Here is a 6583-nt window from a genome sequence, read left to right on the forward strand (position 1 = left end):
TTTAAAGAAATGACGCCAAGTTTACAAAGATGTTATCGGTTAGTTTTTAAACCTACTAATCTTGGCACCGAGCAGAGGAGCTAAGCTGCTATTTTCCATGAGCTCAGCCACAGCAGAGGCAAACGTAACCTAGAGACGAAGGGCCAGATTATTATTTTTTTTTTTTTAACACGCTGAGAATTTTAAAAAACTCAGAGTTCATAAGCCCCACCTAGAAATTCCTCCTCCTTCCTCCGCTCCGCCCCCGCCCCGATAAATGTGACCAGAGTCCCCAGGAGCCTCGGCCAACAGGCCAGACTCTGAAAACAAAGTACCAGGAGCAAGCTCCAGCTTAGCAAACACAGCCCGGAGAACGGCGTGTAAAGGACATAATTAAAGCAGGCTACAAACGGTCGAGGGCGGAAGCAAAAGGCATGGTGGTGTTACTTGAACCCCCCGGCTGGCAGGGATGAGCTGGGGAGTTAAGCCCTTAATGTTGGATGCTAATCCCGCCACGGCCACCGCAAGTCACAGCTTGCTTTCCGAGTTGCATTCAGGGGAGAGGTTTGTTGGCAGGCCCGGGGTAGGAAGGGAAGAGAGCGACAAGCTGCGAGCGCAGCGCAAACACATTGCTCAGCCCAACCGCTCTTCGGAGCGGCGGTAGCTGGCCGACACCACTGTCCCAGGCACCACTTGAGCGAGACACGCAGATGCTTTCAGGAGCAGATTCAACAGCAAACATCCTCCAGCTAAGAAAGCGATGAAACACGCACGCATCCTCCCGAACTTTGCCTGGGCACAGCATCTGCTCGGAGATCTACCCTGCGAAAGGAAGCGGGGCCTTGCCGAAAATATTTAACCTCTTGGACCTTTTTTTTTTTGTTTGTTTTTTAAAAATTTCCCCTGTAAGCCAAGATGTTTTTGGCTCCGTGCTGATCAGCGTTGCCCTCATGGGCGAGGGGCGGGAGCGGCAAGCCGCTCGCCTGGCCCCAGCGTCCCCTTTGCCCGTGGTGACCTTTCCCCATACGGCCGGGGAACATTCCTTCCCCGTGACTGTCGGGGCCCTCAGAGGAAGGCCCGAGCTGCTGGCTGACACCGGGAGATTGCAAAATGGGACCAGGGACTCCTGGGCCAGTGCTGGCATCCGATACCAGGGATAAGTCCCGGAGGGTACGAACAGGCAGAGCTGGAAAAAAAACAAAATGAGAAAATACCGCACCCTCGTTGTTTCCACTTTCCCAAGTCTTTCTCTCCCCATCCACCTAACGGCACGGCTAAGCTCGGGGAGGGGGGAATGCGAGCGGCTCCTTCCTACGCATCCCTGCATCCCTGCGCAGAGGTTTGCTGCCCCGAGGCTGCCCGCTGATGGGCAGCAGGCTGGAAGCGACGGTGGAGGCAGGGAAGAGGCTGGCAGGGTCTGCAGAGAAAAAACACAGCGCTAACTCCCCACATCGCATGGGCACAACCGAGCGGCGGAGGAACGGGAACAAGACGGGAGAAGGAGAGCCGTATCTCCCAGAGGATTGTACGGGGGGAGCAGCAGCGAAGGCAGCCGGGCAGCAGCGGCAGGGACTCGGGGACCGTGCCACAGGAATGGAGACGGGCCAGCCGGGGCAGGGAGAGCAAAGGGCAGACAGAGCCGGCGCCAAGGCTGGCCAGCAGCGCCCGCAGCCCCGATGGGGCAGAGCCCAGCACCCGCTCCTGCGGGCCTCCTCGGGAGAGGGGGGGAAGGAATAACAAGGCCAGGAGAGGAAAGATGAGATAGCACTGGGGTTTAGCCAGGCAGCTTTAGAGGCTGAGACACAGGCTGGGAGGGAAGCCGGCAGCTAAGAGCAAAGAGGTGGCTTTGTAAGGACAGCTGAGGCCAGGGCGAGGGCACAGGGCTCACCGTGGGTTTGCTCCCCCATTCTCGAAGCTTGGGGAATTGAGAAGGCGTCAGCCGGCAAGGGTCACCGCACTGCCTGAACGCTGCCAGGCAAGGCTGCTCTGTGCTCCCTGCCAGCTCGAAAAGGCTACACGCACCCAGGAAAGCATGCAGCTAGAGCATGGGCCATCCCACCGCCCCGGGAAGGACGGGGATAACTGCACACAGGGGATCGCACAGCACGCCTAAAAGCCTGAATTTTGCCCTGGGGCCGTGCCTGCAGCCCAGAGGCAGGGCAGCCATCGCCAAGCCAGGCAGTGCCTGCACCAGGGAGACATTTCAAGCCAGGGAGACGAGCAGGGTGCCGCAGATGCGTGCCCTGCAACTGCAGGCTGCCCGGAGAGCCAGGCATCAGCCAACATTTAAACACCGTTATCCACCTCGCTGAGGCTAGAAACCAAGATGGTGGTGGAGCTTAAAAAGCAAAGCTAAGAAACACCATTAGCAGATCCCTGAAATGCTGCTTCTAAAACACGGGGAAGTCAACCATTAGCAGAGTCTGGACTTCATCTCTGCAGTCTCCATAATTAATAACTAGCTCAGGAGGGAATAGAGAATACAACGTAACTGATGGAGGCAGAAGGAAATCGCACAAGCACTTCAGGCCTTGGATGTAAGCCCAGAAGTGCAGGTATAGTCAAAAAATTAACTTAATGGAAGGACAACCTGCTGCCTTAACCATCCTTTTCCCCTGCTGTGCTTGCACTCTGCACAACGTCCAACCCACGAGGCTGGTGGAGTCCAACACGTGGGTCTCAACCACAAAAGCGCTGATGGGTTTTCAGAGTCACAGCTGTTTTTTTCTGGGCTGCGGGGTAACACAGTGGCCACAGCACACACTTGCAAACCAAAGCAGCAGGAAGCAAACAGCAAGAAACAAGGAGAACTGCTCTTACAGCAAGCCGGGCGGCACCGAAGGAACCACGGCTCGGACCCACAGGAGCAGGTGGGAAAAAGGAGCCGCAGGAGGTCTCTGATCCAACCTCCCTCTTGCAACAGGACTGTTGCCAATAAGAGACCTGGGCAGCCTGGTCTTGTCTGGGCGATGCTTGGAAACTTCCATGGATGGAGACACCTCCCCACCAGCTTTTTTTCCCCTAATATCCAAGACAAACTTCTCATGTTCCCCTCTTAAGTTATCTGCCGTGGCTGCCAAAAAGAGTTTGACCGCATCATCTTCCTAATTGCCCTTCACATCGCTGTACCTGTGATCAGATATGCCCTCAGCTGCCTCTTCGCCACACCACCAAGCTGTCCCAGCTCCCCACTCTCCTCCCAGCCGCTCTGCCCCCAGCCCTGACCAGCCCAGGAGCCCCAACCAGACCCTCCCCAGCATCCCTGCATCCCTCTTGAATGGGAGGGGGAGGCCCAAACTGGACACAGTTTCCAGGTGTGACCTCCCCAGTTCTGAGCAGAGAGCCAACGGCTTCCCTTGCTCCGCTGGCCCTCGCCGGAGTGGCACAGGCTGCGTTTGCCTCATTCAGGAAGAGAGCAGCTACAGCTACGCAATACCCAGCACCACGGAGAAGCTGCCTTCCTGCCGAGAGCCCTGCTGTGTCCAGACTAGCCCTCTCCTCTGTGGAACTGCCGTTCTGCCTTATTTGCTTTACAGGGATGTGTCCAGAGAGCCTGCGCAGGACCGACAAGACAGACGCGGTTAGGAATGCACCTACGGAGCCAGAACAACGGACCCGAGGAGCAGCGCAGAAGCAGACCCTCCCTCCCCTGGGAGGAGATCGAGCCCCAAACCACCTGGCCTTCCGCATTACAACAAAACGCTGGGCTAGGGCTCCCGGCTGGCGCGGTGCTGCCTTTTGCAAGCACCCCTAGAGCCAGGCTGGGCAGTGCTGTAGCCATGCCAGCTACCTGAGGCAGCTGGGAACGCTGTTTTCAGGCTGAACCCTCTCTTGCTGACAACTCAGCGGCAGGCCTCGACAATCCAGCCGTATCCATGACTTTGCCAGCAGCAGAAAGACAGTACCAGCAGATTGGGGTCCGAGCTCTCCTCTCCTCTCCCTGATGGTTGTTAGCGGTTAGCCTTGCCGGTCTTAACCAGTCAACAGTAAGCACTCAACCCTTTTGGACATCCTCCCCCAAATGCAGTAGCTGCCAGAGGCCCCCCAGGCAGTAACACACAAAGGAATTTGGGCCTGGTACATTAGCAGCGACCGGAAAGCAAGCAACAAAGCTGGAAATAATGAGATGTCAGTACCACGGTTGCTTCTAGTCATCTGCAAACGCAGCCCCTCCTCAGCAGCAGGTACCGGGAGCCCAGCTCTCCCTGTTGGCCCTGCACCGCCTGCCCGTGCTCATCGGAAGTGACAGCCCTCGCTGGTCTACATCCACGCACAGGGTCTTTACACCATTTGTCAGGGCTCCCTTGCCTGCCTCTCCTCTGCTCTCTAAAAGCCTTGAATGATCATGATGAATTATAGATTAGTTCTGGTACACACCGCCTCATGTCAGTTTTCTCATTCACCCATACAAAATCCTGCTGTTTTCCATCCCCTTCCAGAACGATCATCGTAACTGAGGAGGAGGTGGAATAACTCTTCAGTTAGAGCAACTTTTAGGAGAGAAGCCAGTAGAGCTCCATGTTTAGAGGTGTGACACCCCTGGGCTATTCAACTTGTACCTTAAAAAAACAACAGTGCTTTTATTTTGGGGCTGAGGAGGAGCGGACGAAATAAAAGGTCTGGTTCACGTATATAGACACAAAGAAGTCCTAATGAGCTCCTCCTGAAGGGCCAGTGCAGCCCCTGGTCCCCACAGGCAGCTATGCTGACATTGCTACCGGCTGCCGTACAAGGATACCTTTTCAGAAGCAAATCCTAGACCAGCAATGCCTGGCTAGAGAGGAAGAGCTTACCCCACCGGCTCCCTCCTCCTCCAGTTTCATCACGGTGGAATTGGCACGCTTCCCTCCCAACAAGATGAGCTAGTGTAGTATCAAGGGGGAAAGAGAGGACTGAGTGCACGTCTCTGGCTGCTTGCAGACCTCAAAAGAGCTGTGTTCTCTTGGGAATAGCTCTAGCGACTGCTGCACGTACTGTTCTCGCAGCCACAGGCTCAAGATGCAATTGTGCAAGTGAAAGGATGATGTAGACAGCCAAGATGTATCTCAGAGAGCTCCCATCATTGAGAAAGAGCGTCCTCCTTTTCCCCAGGGCCCTGTCCGTATGTCCATCAGCATCACAGGGGGTGGGAGCTGAATGCCTCTCTGCTCCTGGCTGATATGGCAGGGGAAGAAGAGAAGGATGCTGCGCCAGAAGAACTGCTCATCAGTGCCTGCATTCCTCCATTGCCCCAGAGGGTTAGAAAGGCTCAAATGACAGTCCCGTCAGGATCGACACACCGAATCCTGGAGCTGAGGGAACATCATCCTTGCTGGACAGGACGTACATCACCTGAGGAGCCTCAGGAGAGTGGAAGAGGCAAGTCCTCACCTGGCAGGGACAGGTAAAGACCGCATTGAGATGGGTTTGCCAAAGAGCCTTCCTGAAATGCATGAGACGAAGGTGCCTGCCATGGACTAGGTGATCCCTGTAGGTCCCTTTAACTGAAATACTCTATTCGATGTTCTATCTTTGTCAAGGGCAGCCGGAGCCCCCTTATCTTCCTGCTTAGCAGCAGACACTTCCAGGGAAGGAAGAGAAAAACTGAGTAATAGGCCCACGGCCCCCAGGAGAGAGCATGATGCCTCTCAGCAGCCCTTTGCACTGCCAGACTGAGGGAAGGATTTTGCCAAAGAAAGCAAGCTGAGGGCACGATGGTTTTGGCCACTGGGAGAACCATCTCGTCAGACACAGAATACATGAGAACACCCTGGAGGAAGATGAAGTCGGTTTAAGTTTTTAACAGCTGTGAACTCTTATGCTGAACTTCAGTGAAAAGCCTGATTTGGACATTACGCTGTGAAGAGACTGAAGTGGTACTAAAATGCTTTCAGCAAACAGACTCCCGTTGATATAGTCCGAGACGTTTTCAAGTCGCACCATTTGATTTTTAAGAGGTCTTGGAAAAAACTCATAAGGACCGCTGGGAGCATCTTCGATCAAGAAACAAAATCCAACTCCTGAAACCCACACAAAAGAGAGCTCATGCTTGTTTTCTGGACTTGTTTTCTTCACGACTGCTTGTCTATATTCCATGCCACCTCTAATGGACCAGTGTAAGCTTCCCTTCAGCTATTTTTGAGACTGTACCCTAACAAGTTGTAAAACTTTTTATGCCCTCTCTGCTCGTACAGCAGTGCAGAAGACTTCCTCCAGTGAGAAAAAGCATCTAACCCAGTCTTTCCAACTGGACTGTTTTGTTCCTTTGAACACTGGAGCCTGACAACGCCAGAATAGCATACAGAGCTGGTAGTCAATCTTCCTTTCGTGCTCTCCTATTTTTTGACCTAACATATTTTCATCTTTGAAAGTAGCCGGAGGCGTTTTCTTTAGACTCCACTATTATCTGAATCACTTGAGCAGAGAAACAAAACAGGTAGCCTACCTTACAGTCTGCTTTGCAGGCTTTGGTTCATAGAGAAAGGGTAATGCTATGTACGATGACTAGGAAGTTACCCCATAAAACCCCCCCAAAAGGTATGAAAGGCAACTCAGAGCTCACTAAGAGCTCCGCTTTTCTCTGAGCACCACCACCAAAAAAATCACTGCTCAACAATGCAGCAGA

Source organism: Mycteria americana, chromosome 4 (genome assembly GCF_035582795.1).
Source record: "Mycteria americana isolate JAX WOST 10 ecotype Jacksonville Zoo and Gardens chromosome 4, USCA_MyAme_1.0, whole genome shotgun sequence".
In the NCBI taxonomy this organism is placed as follows: Eukaryota; Metazoa; Chordata; class Aves; order Ciconiiformes; family Ciconiidae; genus Mycteria; species Mycteria americana.